Source organism: Felis catus, chromosome B2 (genome assembly GCF_018350175.1).
Source record: "Felis catus isolate Fca126 chromosome B2, F.catus_Fca126_mat1.0, whole genome shotgun sequence".
Lineage (NCBI taxonomy): Eukaryota > Metazoa > Chordata > Mammalia > Carnivora > Felidae > Felis > Felis catus.
The window spans coordinates 1,746,941-1,759,323 of record NC_058372.1 but is presented as its reverse complement, the minus strand read 5'-3'; the positions used below and the strand labels follow the sequence as shown (position 1 = coordinate 1,759,323).

At 49.1% G+C, this 12,383-nt stretch overlaps 1 long non-coding RNA gene across 4 annotated transcripts; it reads right to left on the bottom strand.

Moving 5' to 3' along the window:
* Positions 1-2,480: 2,480 nt before the first annotated feature.
* On the bottom strand, positions 2,481-12,352 carry LOC102899754. Of its 4 annotated transcripts, none has more exons than XR_006598548.1 (4): positions 11,642-12,352; positions 10,897-11,427; positions 2,803-2,908; positions 2,481-2,710 (listed from the first exon to the last, which is right to left on the bottom strand). It is a non-coding gene; the product is annotated as an uncharacterized LOC102899754 (long non-coding RNA). The 4 variants fall into 4 exon arrangements; XR_006598549.1 differs by having other exon boundaries at positions 11,675-12,352; XR_006598547.1 differs by having other exon boundaries at positions 10,885-12,351.
* Between the last annotated feature and the right edge of the window lie 31 nt (positions 12,353-12,383).

Sequence of the window (12,383 nt, the reverse complement as noted above, 5' to 3'; positions counted from 1 at the left end):
GTGGAGCCTGCTTGGGATTCTGTCTCCCTCCCTTGCTCTCTGCCTGTCCCTGGTTTGCACTCTCACCCTCAAAATAAATAAACTAGAAGGAAGGGAGGAAGGGAAGAAGGGAGGAAGGGAAGGAGGGAAAGAAGGAAGGAAGGAAGGAAGGAAGGAAGGAAGGAAGGAAGGAAGGAAGGAAGGAAGGAAGAAACAAAGAAACAAAGAAAGAAAAAGAGAAAAAGAGAAAGAGAAAGAAAGAAATCTGGCCTAATGACCCAGAGAGAGATCAAGTTTGGACACTTGTACTGTGGTTTTCCCAGGAGTCTTCCACTGCCTGAGCTCATCTACTTTGTTTACGCTCACTCAACAACCACGTGGCTTTGCCCAGGTCCACTGGATTAATTTACAGGCAAGTTGCTCTGTGTAAAGACCCAAGGAAATATAAAGAACTGATCTGGGGTTGAATGCTGGGAACACTGATGGCCTCCAGAGAGAATGACTACTATTTCTTTCAAAATCCATGGGTTGTTCTAAAGCCCTGTCCACCCCAATTCATAGTTTTTCTAAATTTTCATTCTGCCAAGAGGTCTATTCTTCTAAAGGATAAAGAGGGGCCCCTGGCTGGCTCAGTGGGAAAGTGACTCTTGATCTTGGGATTGTGGGTTTAAGTGCCATGTTGGGTGCCAGAGGCTGCTAAGTAGGTAGGTAGGTAGGTAGGTAGGTAGATACATACATACATACATAAAGAGAATGAGGAAGGGGCGAGACAGAAGAAAGCTGAAAGGCTCTATCAGCAGAGGACACTGGTTTTTCAATATAAACACCAAAAATGCATGTGATGATCTTTTCATGCATCTGTAAGGAAAGGAGAAAAAAGCAGACCATGCGACAAGTTTCCACAAAATTAGATATACTTAGTTTAAGGGTTTTTATTCTTGGTCATGTGCTTTCTAGTTCTGATATTTAAAATGCTTTTTCTTTTGCTTTGATACTTTAGATGTTAATGATTATAAAAAAAAAAAGGTGTACTTCCGACCAACAGCTTTATATTTAACTAAAACATATCAAATCTTATTCAAAATAACTGGTTGCAAAGTAGTCTCAGATTACACAGAACAAAAAGCATTCAAAACAAAGGTCACTTGGGGTAAAAACTAAGGGCCCAGCCTTCTGCCCTTTTGGAGATTTTCATCATATAAGATGACTTCAAGTACTGTCCAATATTTGTCTTTCCAATGTCCATACAGAGTATTGTAAATAAAATATTACATGTAACTGCATTTTGCTACTTAGACAACACTGAGTCTACCCTGAGTGAACTAGACTGAGCTTTGCTGTGGGAGGAGAAGTTTTATTTGTAATAAGTTTGTACTGAATGAAATTATAGTTAAGCTGGAAGGGTCATATTTCAAACAAGCAGGTTAGAATAAGTTTCCAAAGATTTAGAACAGGTGTCTAAGGGGACGACAGCTCAGTGTGCCAATGAGCTGGGGACAATGAGGTACGGGAGCTGAGAGGAATCGACATTGAAATTGGAGCTAAACAGGGATCTTGTGACCCCCCCTGCGGGGGGAGGGGGTGCGGGGAGGAGACAGATCCAAGCACCAGGAGAGAGTAAACCTCAGGACCAGTTAGACGCAGGGCAGGAAACGTGAACGTGTATCGGTACCATTTTCTGGGTCATAGGCTCAGCGCTGAGAATTTGCAGATGAATGAAAGACATGATTCCTTCTTCAAGGACGTTAACCTACAGAGAAACAGAGCCCAGGGCACTTATGACGGTAACATCCACAGGGTACTATGGGGGACACCGGAGGGTGCAGAAGGGGCTTGCGGGTCAGGGTGTGTGTGAGAGACTGACAGCGGCATCTTGCACCCTCGTGCACAGACACGCACAACAGGTGGGGAGTGCAGGAGGGCTATTTCTGCAGCGGTCTCCCGGAGGACTTGCACACGGTCCCCACACGCCAGCAGGCAGAGCGAAGAGACTCACCCTCCCCCATTTGTCCGTGTCCACATGCTTCTGTGTCCCCAGGCCAGCGGAGCACGGGGCCTGGCCGTAGGGGACCCCAGGAAAGGCTCACAGGGGTGACAGGACGATGGGCTCTAAGCAAAGCTCTGTGTAGTGTATGAGTTTGGAGGGTATCCAGACCATCTTTAGTTTCACCGCTGCAGGGGCTCTGCGGCCGAAGTCTAACACCAGGAGTTGTGCCGTCTGAAAACGCGGGAGTGAAACAAGGAGGCGGCTTTGCCTGGGAAACAAGTGAAAAGCTGCCTCAGTAAATTCATTTCAGCTTGAGTTTCATCGAAGAGAAAACCAGCGTCAGTGACGGCTGACTGACAACGCTCCCACGACGGACAACAACCAGCACCGAGGCTGTGACTTTCCACACTTATTACAAGCCGTGATCTCTCTGCAGACACAACGGGTCTGCATTTCAGGTGCAGAACACATGGGATCTTCTCCTCGCGCCGGACAACAGACAAGCGGAGGCATATTAAACATTTTAAGACTTTATTGAAGCACAACTGGATTGACTCAGGCGGCTCGAGGCCAGAGGCAGCCAGGAAGGCCCCCAGCAGCTGAGGAGGGCCGCGGACCAGAGCAGCAGCAAAGTGAGGAGGCACTGACGGGCTTACACTCGGGTTCACTTACACGGCCGCCACGGCATCGGAGCCACGTCAGCCTCGTGGTGTCTGTTGTGTCGTCTCTAATGGATTCGTCCCACTATGTGGCATTAAAAGCACTGCATCACTTTTGGTAAAGAAGAGAGCACAGTTAAGCTTGCTTGTAACTTGACCTTAGTTTAGGGAACAAACCTTTGTCTCCCTGCGTTGGAAAGACGCCCCGTTCTTTACTTCAGTGTTTTCCAAAGGGACCAGCGGTAGCCTTTTGGGTGGAAAAATTCTTCCTCTGGACAACTGCCTGTACAATACACAATACGTGGCAGATAAGATACCGTAACGTGAAGAATTTCTGGACCCCCCCCCAAAACCTAAGTGGCACAGCCCAGTCAGTCACTGTGACAACCAAAACATGCCCCAAATAAAGTTCCAAACAGACGAGAAGGTGGCAATGCTCTGAATGTTAGCACAGAGGTGGCCGATTTACTGCTTGAAGAAACAAAGTGTTTTGTTTCATGTGACTTGCTCTGCAGTTTCCTTTTAATTAAAAGTTGATTCCCTTTTGGAAGCGAGATTCATATTTCTTAGCTTCTTTTAAATTTTTTTTTAACGTTTATTCATTTTTTGAGACAGAGAGAGAGACAGAGCATGAATGGGGGAAGGTCAGAGAGACAGAGAGACACAGAATCTGAAACAGGCTCCAGGCTCAGAGCTGTCAGCACAGAGCCCAACACAGGGCTCGAACTCACAGACCGCGAGATCATGACCTGAGCCAAAGTCAGCGCCCAACCGACTGAGCCACCCAGGCGCCCCTCTTAGTTTCTTTTAAAAGCAGCAGCCCGGGAGCCTGGGTGGCTCAGTCACTGGAGCGTCCGTCCGACTTCAGCCCAGGTCATTTCTCACGGTGTGTGGGTTTGAGCCCCGTGGCAGGCTCTGTGCTGACAGCATGCAGCCTGCATGGGATTCTGTTTCTCCCTGTCCCTCTGCCCCTCCCCCACTCCCACTCTCTCAAAAATAAACATTAAAAAATAAATAAATAAAAGAAGCGCAGTAAAGTGAAAAAAGGCCATTTCACAAAGAAGTTGAGCACATTGACTGTATCTCCTGGAGAGAGGTAACCTTGAGAAATTCAACACCGTATCATAGTTTTATATAGAACAGAATAGTTACATTAACAAGTTCTTTGTGCTTAATAAATTTGTTACTGTGGTAACAAATCGTCCCGTGTGGGCAGGGACATGATGGCCCCCCCCAACCCCGGGGGCCGGTACTGTGACGACTGTGAGGACGGAACGGCACTCTACAGACACCGGCTCACGAGGCATATGCAGGCTCCTGTGTGTTTCACATGAGCAAATTCACGCCGCGGAGAGGCCGCTGTGAACACGAGGAGAGTGGTAAAGCTTCCATGATTGTGAAACCTTCTTAGACATGAGAACATGTCAGGGAGAGGAAAGGACGCAATTGAGGACATCGTATAAAACCTCAAGAGTCCGCTGTGACCAGCCTTCAGAGGCACGGAGGGCGAACACCAGGAACAGGGTTCCCTGTGACCAGCCTTCAGAGGCACGGAGGGCGAACACCAGGAACAGGGTCCCCTGTGACCGGCCTTCAGAGGCACCGAGGGCGAACACCAGGAACAGGGTTCCCCTGTGACCGGCCTTCAGAGGCACCGAGGGCGAACACCAGGAACAGGGTTCCCCTGTGACCGGCCTTCAGAGGCACCGAGGGCGAACACCAGGAACAGGGTCCCCTGTGACCGGCCTTCAGAGGCACCGAGGGCGAACACCAGGAACAGGGTCCCCTGTGACCGGCCTTCAGAGGCACCGAGGGCGAACACTAGGAACATAATTGTGGAAGGCTTCAGGGAAGCTCTGGCCCACACACCAGTGGGTGCTTCTTCTTTTTCTGTTTGTCTTTTTTTTTGGTGGGGGGGGGGTGACGTTGATCGTGAATGGAGCATGTCTTTTTGTGTTTGCCACAAGCCCTACCTGTCACTACCAAGTCAGACACAGAACATCAATTGCCATCCTATCTCCAGCCTGCTTTGCTGGCTGACAGCACTCTAGCTTTTAGTCATCTGACAAGACTCTAGCTTGGCCCTTACAATGCAATTCTTCTTTCAGGAAGCTCTGGGCCCAACGTGGGGCCTGAACTCACACCTGCAGATCAAGAGCCGCATGCTCTCCCGACTGAGCAGCCGGGCGCCCCCAGCTCAGCCCTTACTCAGCCTCTCTGGTGCTTCATCTCTGACTCTCCCTCCTCTTTCTAGTCACATTCAGAGACTTCCAGTTTCAGGAAAGCATCGCAACCCCCTCGACTGTGCCTTTCCATATTTGTTTTCTCTGCTTTCTCAACTCTCATTCATCCTTCAGAAATTCAACTCATATCAGGATCAGAGCAGGGGTGAGGCAAGTGAGGCACTTAGGGTACACAATTTAAGGAGGGATTCACTCTCTGGTGCCCTGGTGTGTGTTTGTCCAACACCACCCAGCAGTTAGCTGAACCCTCACACGACCCGCCTGGTGGGATAAGCAAAACGTTAGAAAAGATTAAGAAATGTTGCTCGATATTTCTAGAAACTCTCTTGGTTTTTAGGATGCCACAATTATTTGTATTACACCTGAATAGTGGCTTGCACCAAGCCTGCACTGTTCCTTGCTGTGTACCTGAGCAAACAAGAAGATGCTCTGGGAGGGACGAGACACACAGGTAAGTATGCAGGTACAATGCAATATGGCGGGTGCTCTGACGAAGGGGAGGGTTAGAGCCCTTGAGGGATCTAACTCTGAGACAATCGACCGCAAAGCTCCATGAAGCACAGTCTGATTGGGCTGTCTTAAAACATGAGTACGGATGGTTAGACATGGGACGTAAGAACCTTCCAGATGGAACGTATGCACAGAGTTACCAGGGCATTCTGGAAATGGTCCTTTGGGACAACAGATGTACAGACTGAGTAGGAAAGGGAAAGGCAACGAGGCTGGAAGAGGAGGCTGGACATGAAGAGTCTTGAGCCGTCGGCAGATGCTGAGGTGGTACAGGATATTGGCTCTGGGTTTTATGACCATCGCTGTGGTGATGGTGTGGAAGATGGACCCCCACACAACAGGTGGATGGGGGTAGGGCTGGAGACAGGGAGACTGGTTCCAAGGCCACATGAACAATGTAGGAGGGCTCCAAGGAGGTGGTGATTCGAGATCGAAGGAGGCAGAGATGAGTGTAAACATTTGAAGGGAGTCAGGTAGAACTTACTGACCCACTGGCTACAAGGACCAGATGAGATTTACAAGCTCCCAGGAAGTGACTGTCCTGCTTCTAACCAGAGGACTGGTTTCCCTTTTATGTCTCTTGTCTCTTGCTGTGTTCTGGCAGCCCGTACCCCACTACCCTTCTCTTTACGTTGACTTGACTGGCTTGCAAATCTTACAGCTTAATCTTTCTTGCCTATATATTCACAAATAGCCCTAATGTTGCTTAAGCTCAAGTTTTGTACTTTGGCGGAGGTCAAAAGCTCAGTTTCACTAGGACGTTCTGTTTCCTTCTCCCTGTTCAAAACCCAGTGATCATATTTTCCCAAATCAGCCTCTTTTCTCAACTTTTCCTTTGGAGATGGAACTACCCCTTCCTGCACCTTATGGCTGGAAATCCTTGCTTTCGGTCTTTCCTAGGTTCAAACTCTTGGACATACACAAATCACAAAATGAGTAGGGTCAAAAGTAGATTTGTTTCTGTAACATGGGGAAGATGAGACAGCTGTTGAGGAAGCCTGGGTCCCTGGGGCATCTCATCTCTGACAGCAACGTGTACAGGAATCATGTTCAGAGACAAAGCTAGAGTGATCTCTGAGAACAGGAAGGGTGATTAAAGAGTAGGATAGTGATTTTGTGCTGTTATTACACTTGCCACTCTCCCAAAGCCTTGGTTAGCTACAGTGCATTTTCTTCAAAAATCTATCTTCCCTGAAGACGTCCCTGGCTCTAAGGGCTTTTTATCTACTTTTCTACACTAACAACCAATGTTTCCTGCCTCTAGTTCACATGCCAGAGTCTTCAGATAGCAGTGACCCCTACGAAGATGGCAACACTCTCTCTTCTCTACAGGAGCAAGTACCCTCACGCCTCTTCCCCCGCCAAGCCCTGAGGTCACTGTGCTGAACACAGCTCTTGTACAGGCATTTCTTGGGACTTTCCTGAGAGCCCAGAAGACCCAGAACATAAAACTCTCTCCTTTGACCTGGCTACTGTCAAAACAGGTTTAGAAACTGGAAATCTTACTCTTGGAAAAAATAATAAGACAGACTAATAAAAACTTATCAGCCCTTACAGTTTTCAGAGACAAACAAAAGAGTTAAATGATGTATATGACACTTAAAAAAAAGCTGTGGACAAATAATCTAACAGAAAAAATGGGCAAAAGAGCCAGATACACATGCTACAAGAAGAGACATCCAAAGGGCCAGTAGATACATGAAAATGTGCTCATCCTCATTAGTCATCAAGAAAACATGTATGATAACTATAAAGAGATAATACTAGATACCCATGGGAGTGGCTAAAGGTAAAAAGATTGACAAAACCGAGTAGTGATAAGGCTGTAGAGAAAGTGGAATCATCTGCTGGAAATAGAACCATTTTGGAAGATTGTTCAATAAGTACTACTATAATCAGGGACCAGCCCTCCCACCATCAGGTGCACAGCCAGAGGCGCATATACATGCACACCAAACGGATATTCCTAGTGGTAGTCTTTACAATAGCTCCAAACTTGAAGCCACTGAAGATCTTAGATTCTTAACCCACTATTTGTTGACTTATTTTTGCCACTCAACCGTTTTGCTGATCTGTGACAAAAATTCATAGCTGGCATCCCATGCCAGTCTAACTGCAAATCAGGGCTAGGAGGGCAGGGACTCAGTCATGATCACCCTCTCCCGAAGCACAGGGTCTCAAACATTCAACAAAGTTGAACAGACATCTGTTGGACTGAACTGAGTTAAGGAAAGCCTCTGGGTTGGGAGCCTGGAGGACCAAGAACATCAGTGACAGAACTAGAGAATTTGGAAAAAGGAGCTGGTTTAGATTAAAAGAGAGCTATTCTCTTGAATTGTGAGAAAATTTAGCAACTTTGCTTTCAACTGTCTTCCCCTGAAGCTTGTGCTTGGTTGTCAGGTTGGAAAAGGGTAAAGAAAGTAGCAATGTCAACAAACAGCAGAATGAAAGAGAGGGAGTACGTGAGTACGTAGTCAGCAAGAACATCAAAGCAGGATTCGTGATAATGCAAATAATTTGCCTGGACAAGAGACTGACTTGTTGATGTTTACACTGAGATATTTTTTAATGTATTTTTATTTACTACGTGATTATTGTAAGAACAATCGAGTGCATTTTTTTAAGTAGATTCTACACCAACATGGCGTGCAAACTCATGACCTCGAGATCAAGAGTCATGTGTTCTACCACCTGAGGGAGCCAGGCACCCCCACACTGGGATTATTTGTAATGTTTTTGGCTTTTGAGAGAGCTCAAGCGGGGGAGGGGGCAGAGGGAATGAGAGAATCTTAAGCAGGCTCCACACTCAGCACAGAGCCTGACGAGGGGCTCGATTCCATGACCCTGGGATCATGACCTGAGCCGAAATCAAGAGTCGGACGCTCAGCGGGGAATTGTTAATACACGACTTAACCCATTAAACTCTGCATTGTATGCCGCAGCTCTACTGAACAAAGATGAGGAACAGAACCAGTTGGAACCCTGCAGCTGGCACATGCTTGCAGCCGAGGACACTCTCACTGCCCTCAGCTTGCTCCGCAGGTACCCCCCACCCCGGCCCCCGTTGCCGCCTTGTGTGGAGGAGCTCCTGGGTTGCATCTCAAAGGACTGGACTTGAACAGTGGAACCTGAAAGCAGTTAGGTATATGGGCTGCAGAGGGATCCCGTGGCCAAAACACAGGAAGGAGATCGCAGGGAATGAACTCCCAGGATGGGAGGCACCAGAAGCCTGATCCAATCCCAGGACACAATCCACCTAACCTCACACGAGGAGAAAGATCACCTGAACAGGCCTATAACTATTAAAGAAAGTGAATTGGGGCGCCTGGGTGGCTCAGTCGGTTAAGCGGCCAACTTTGGCTCAGGTCATGATCTCGCGGTCCATGGGTTCGAGCCCCGCGTCGGGCTCTGTGCTGACAGCTCAGAGCCTGGAGCCTGTTTTGGATTCTGTGTCTCCCTCTCTCTGACCCTCCCCCGTTCATGCTCTGTCTCTCTCTGTCTCAAAAATAAATAAACGTTTAAAAAAAATTAAAAAAAAAGAAAGTGAATCAATAATTAATAACCTTCCAAAAAGAAAGCACTAGGCCCAGACAGTTTCACTGCTGAATTCTAGCAAAAGTTTTAGGAATAAATGGTACCAATTCCCCATACTCTCCTCCAGAAGACAGAAGCAGAGGGGATACTTCCTAATTCATTCCAAGAGGCTAGCATCACCCTAATACCACAGTCGGATGAAGACATTATAGAAAGGAAAACTACAATGTCTTTCGTGAACACAAATGCAAAAATTCTCAACAAAATACCAGCAAACCAAACCCATTAGCGTATAAAAAGAATTGTACACCATCACCAAATAGGCTTCCTTCCAGGCATACAAGGCTGGTCTAACATTTGAAGATGAATCAGTATAACTGATCACACCAACAGGCTAGAGAAGATGAACAGAAAAAGCATTTGAAAAAACCCAACACTCTTCCATGATAACCACTCTCAGCAAACTAGGAAGAGAAGGGAACTTTCTCAGGATGATAACTAATATTTTTAAACACCCTAGAGCTTCCATCTACATAATGGTGAGAAGCTAGGAGCTTTCCCACTAAGATCGGGAAGAAGGCAAGGACGTCCCCTGGTAACACTCCCATTCGATGCCGTCCTAACTAATGCAACAAGACAAGAAAAGGACATTAAAGGTACAGAGGTTGGGAAGAAAGGAATAAAACTGTCCTTGTTCACAGAGGACATGCTAATCTATACACAAAGTCTCAGAAAGTCAAGAAAAAGAAATCTACTCCAGGAACTAAAAGGTGACTACAGATAGCAAGGTCGACAGATCGAGGTCCATAAACGAAGGTCACTTGCTTTCCTGTATATCAGCAACGAACCACTGGAATTTGAAATTAAAAACACAATACCATTTACATTGACGCCCAAATAATGAAATACTTCAGTATAAATCTAATACACTATGTGCAACATCTATATGAAGAAAACTACAAAACTTAGATTAAAAAAAAATTACATGGGGCGTCTGGGTGGCTCAGTCCATTAAGCATCCCACTCTTGACTTCAGCTCAGGTCATGATCTCATAGTTCGTGGGCTCGAGGCCCACATCAGGCTCAGCACTGACAGTGGGAGGAGACTGCTTGGGATCCTCTCTCCCTCTCTCTCTGCCCTTCCCCCACTGGCACATGCTCGCTCTCCCTCTCTCTCTCTCTCTGTCTCTTTCTCAAAATAAATAAATAAACCTTTAAAAAATAAAATAAAAATAGGGGCACCTGGGTGGCTCAGTGGCTTAAGCATCTGACTTCAGCTCAGTCCATGATCTCATAGTTCATGGGTTCGAGCCCCACATGGGCTCTGTGCTGACAGCATGGGGCTTGGAGCCTGCTTAGGATTCTCTCTCTCTCTCTCTCTCTCTCTCTCTCTCTCTCTCTCTCTCTCTCTCTTTCTGCCCCTCCACTGCTCTTTCAAAATAAACTTCAAAAGAAAAAAAAAAAACCAACAACAGCAAGAAACTCAAGCCACCATCCATGCCTGGTTTCTCTGTGTAGAAGTCCTAGTGAGGGTTTGTGTGACTGATCTTCTGGCTCCACACTCTGTCCCTCCTAACTGCACCAAATCTGAGCCTCTGTCCCTGCACACATTCTAGGCATTACTGGGCACCAGAACCCTCTATTCAGAAAGCTGAACTTGCAACAGAAAGGTTCATTTCTAGGCTGAAAAGGTCACTTTCTGTATTCCTTTTGGCAGCTAGGTATTTGCCCAAGCAACGCTGCACTCTGCAACTGTCTTCGGAGGGCTTTGGTTAGAGTGAAGAATCTTGGAGGTTAGAGAAAAATCCCAGAAAACACTGGCAGGACAAGAACAAAACCTGAAGCTAGCAGCCCTGCATTTGTCTAGAGAAAACTGAAACCTGTTCACCCTGCAACTGCTGGGTAGATGCCTCCCTCAGAGCAGAGACGTGCCCCCCCGCCCCCCCCCCCCCCCCCCCGCGGGATAGCTCACATTTTCCCCCACCTGTTGGCCGGCCTCATGCAGTCCAGCTCCCACTCCAGACCTTACAGTACAGTCATCGCCTCCTCTCCGCTCCCGGGGTGCTGTCCCCGCACCCAGGCCTAGAGCTCCTCAGGCAGGATGGTCAGGAACTGCTCCAGCACCAGCAGCCCCAGGATCTGCTCCTTCGTGTGTGTGTTTCTGGGCTCAGCCACTGGCGGCTCAGCTCGCGGAGCCGGAGCAGCGCCTCCCGGGGCCCAGGCGCCTCTTGGTAGCAAAACTGCCTGAATGAGGTTCCTTCCTTCCGATGCTGGATTCTCGTTTCCACACATGTTCATTCTTCACCTTCAGGGTCACAAGCCCCACGGGCTCCTCTGGAACTTGGGGTCAAAGCGCCAGCCGCGCTTGGCTTCATTTCATGCTCTGCTGCACTGAGAGACCCCCACACAGGGCCCGTTACACTCTCCTTGAGAGATTTCCCTCGAGGTTCTTTCCAGCTGCGAGGAAGCAGGAAACGCTCCGAACGGGACGAGCTCGATGCCAGCCAGATACATGCTAACTCAGGAAACACCGCGGAAATAGTTAGAAAATAAATGCTAAAATTACTTGCATGCTACCAAAAACATTTCCAGAGGAGCTGTCCTAAGCAAAGAAAGCTTGTCAGAGACGAGGGACCACACGCTGGAACTCCCCACACTGAGATTCTTGCTGTTCCTGCCCCTGGTGAACTAGCTGCCCTCCCTCTGTGACCCCCCAGGGATTTGCTCACCTGCGCTTTGGGACTGACCCTCTGCACGCCTACCTCCGTGTAGGGGCTGAGCTCCCCGTCTAGGCAACAACAGCACAGGTACACCCTCAGGTTCTGACGCTCTCCTGCTGCCCAGCAGGACCCTAGGCTCGCCCCGCAGCAGGAGCTGACCCGCGCTGCCCACCAGGAGCGTCGGGCTCGGCTGAGTTGGGGCTGCTGCCCCGCATCCCGGAGGCGGCGGGACGGACGGTGGGCTCACCCCAGGACAGGTGGGCGGGAGAGGGGTGAAGAGCGAGCGCGCGGAGGCGGGGGCCCTGGCTGTGATCTCCACCCCGGGTGTGACATTTACTGTTACAATGAGGGGAGAGGGGGGAGGTCAGCGCTGGGGCCCCTCCGGGTGCAGACGGCTTTGGTCCGGGGTCGGCCAGCCTGTGGCCACACCCGCGTCCGCGTTCCTGCAGGGTGTGCTGGAGGCGGGCAGTTCTCTTCCCCGACGGGGACCGTGTGGGGAGGGTCGAGGGGACCCGGGCCCAGGCCCTCCTCCTCCCCCCACGTCCGTGACGTCACAGCCCCACAGGCTGGGAGCTCAGAAGACAGATGATCAGTAATTCCAAGTAACTCCGGGCCTCGACACGGGGGAAACAGGAAGGTCTCGGGTTCACGCGTCTTCCGTGCGACACAACCGATACACTCGGGAGCCCCACTGGAGGGGGTGGCCTGCCTGGAGCGGGGGGGGGGGGGGGGGGGGGGGCAGACGGCGGCC